Source organism: Rhincodon typus, chromosome 22, assembly GCF_021869965.1.
Source record: "Rhincodon typus isolate 14 chromosome 22, sRhiTyp1.1, whole genome shotgun sequence".
NCBI classification, from domain to species: Eukaryota; Metazoa; Chordata; class Chondrichthyes; order Orectolobiformes; family Rhincodontidae; genus Rhincodon; species Rhincodon typus.
Window position 1 is genome coordinate 19,324,966 of NC_063353.1, and position 2,831 is coordinate 19,327,796.

Below are 2,831 nucleotides of genomic sequence, written 5' to 3' on the forward strand. Positions count from 1 at the left end.
TACAGCCAATGCATCTGCTATCTCTGTAGCTATTTCTTAGATGGAAACTAGATGGCAACAGTTTCTGACATGAAAATTACAATGGTTACTGACGACTCTAGCCCTCCATCAGTCAGAAACATCTGAGGGCACCTTCCATGGGCAGTGACTACATATACAGCCCCTCATCTACCTGGACCTCTAGATCTCTGTCAGCAAAGCAGTGTGCCAATTTCCCTCTGTCCAACACGCCAGGAACCATGCAGAGCAGTTGCAGACTGCTATTACTTAACTGGGAGCACAACTGACCTTTAAACATGGTGGTGGGACCAGGAATCCAGAGACATCCCCTGGCAGTGGCCAGGACCTCTGTTGCAGCGGGTGCAAGAATACAACTTTGTGATTCATAGATAATGAGGTGATTTTAACAAGATAGCATGAGAGAAAATACAGGGGTTCATGGACTGAAATCTTTCATGTAATCTGCCATCACTTTCCACCTATCTCACAGAGTAGAAACTACAATCTGTCTCACAGATGCAAGTGTTTGAAGTTGTCTTTCCTGAAATGTCAGCAAAACAGAATCAAACCATTAACTGTTTTCAAAATTTGACCATTTATTTTAAAGCGCATTTGATGGAGAAATACATTAAGCTTCAGGGACAGTGAGAGAGAAAAACATGTCATGATGGACCATGTGGTGTTGGTTTACACTCTTTGATTTGTCACAATCCTAGATTTGTATGTCTAATTTTCCAGTAAAGCACAGCATAAATTTACAACTACACGATGTAACCTTTTTTATTTGTTACCAATATTCTGATTTTGGGATATTCTCAGCAATGGCTATTTTAAAGATTGAGTTAGATAAGAAACTATTTCCCTGATAATCCCAGAGGTAATTAAAACTATATAGTAACTCAAAATTAATTTCATAATAAGTTTCTTTAACTTGTATTGGTTTTCTATAGGCACATTCTTTGACCAAGACAACTTAAATTTATTTCATCTGTCTTTCACATTCTTCCTGAGGCAATGTCCTAAGTTGAGTGAGCCTTGTATGCAATTTTTGAGCCAGTACTAGGGAAGAGTAGCTGAGGAGGTTTTCTATTAACTTTCCTCTGGATTTTCTTTCTGAAGTTGTCCTCTCATAGATCAGCTGTAGTTGTTTCAGTCCACTTGTTCAGACATATTGTGACACACCTTCAGGGTAGGCAGAACTTGAATCCCAATCTTCTGGTCTAGAGATAGGGACACTACCAGTGTACCATAAAACCCCTGAAGGATTTGAACCCAGAACATTAGCCTGACCCTCTGGATTACCATGCCAGTGACGTTACTGCAATGTCACAAATTCCCTAAAATTTGGGGTGGGGGGGGGAAGAGCACATTTAAAGAAATTAGTTCTGTTGACTACAAAGGGAACAGTCATACCCATTCTCCATACCAGATGACAGAACTTTAACAATGTTTCTGCTCAGTTGTAAACCGTGAACCTTTTGTGAGTGAGGCGAACATGATAACCACTACACTACCAAAACATGGCACTTTAATCTGACCAAAGTCGGGGTTAAAAATTATTTAAAAATTCAAAAACCATTCTCTCCATGGAAATCTTTAGTAAAAGGCAAAATATTTTTATAATTTGAAAGTAAATTATAGTTTGAATAGAAAACATGGTATCATTGGGATTCAAACCCTCCAGAGAAACTGGAATCTTAACAAAACAATTTATACCACTCTACCATGCTATCTTGGGAAAATCTCACCACAATTTTAATTCCAACTTTAGGATTTGAATATGCAAGATTTGAAAATGAATAAACTGTGATGTCTGGGAATCAAACTTGGTAAATGATTATGGTCATCTGTAACCAAGGCTGAAGTTTCTCTCTCCTTAGCAAAGGTTGCACTGAATACTTCCGCCCGTTAAAAGCAAACAGTGATGCTGGATGATCACTTAGTGATCAGGACCAGCTTCACTCTGGGTCCACATATCTTTTGATACAAGATTGGCTGATGGATAGCCAACTGAGAACAATGGTTCATGGGTATTTTTTGGGCTGGAAAAAGATTTGTAGTGGAGTTCCCTGAGGTCAATACTGGCACTCTTGGGATTCCCAGTATACATTAATAATGTAGATCTTGATGTGCAGGTGATAATTTCAAAGTTTGCATGTGAAATAAAGCTTGGGAGAATTGTAAACTGTGAGGAGGACAGTGTAGAACATCACATTTATGGATAGGTGGCATGGGGAGATCAATGTGGAGAAGTGTGAGGTGATGTGTTTTGGTACAAAGAACATGGGGAGACAGTAGAAAGTAAAGCATACTATTCTAAAGGATGTGCAGGAGCTGGGTGTATGTGTTTATGAGTCATTGAAGATGGCACGACAAGTAGAGAGCACTGTTAATAATGCAGACAGTATTCAAGGCTTTATAAATAGGGGCATAAAGTGCAAGAGCAGATAGATTGTTAGACCTCACCAACAATATTATGTACAGTTCTCTGCACTATACTGTAGGAAGGAAATGAGTGATAGAAGTTTTTCAAAATCATGAGCCATCTTGTCAGAGTAGACAGGGAGAAATTATTCACACTCACAAACAGATCGAGAACCAGAGGGCACAGTCTTAAAGTGTTTTGCAAAAGAAGCAAATGTGAGGTGAGGAGAAAAACTTTTAGACAGTGAGTAGGTACGCTACTGTCTGGAAGTGGTAGAGACAAGTTCAATTGACGCATTCAAAGAGGCTTTAGACAATTATTTAAGTAGTAACAATGTTCAAGATTGTGGGGAAAAGGCAGGAGATTAGCAATGACTTAAAATGCTCAGCCAGTGCAGACACAATGG

The 2,831-nt window shown here is 39.1% G+C and overlaps 1 pseudogene; it reads right to left on the minus strand.

The window, feature by feature from the left end:
* Positions 1 to 1,532: 1,532 nt before the first annotated feature.
* LOC125485821 lies at positions 1,533 to 1,638 on the minus strand (annotated as a pseudogene).
* Between the last annotated feature and the right edge of the window lie 1,193 nt (positions 1,639 to 2,831).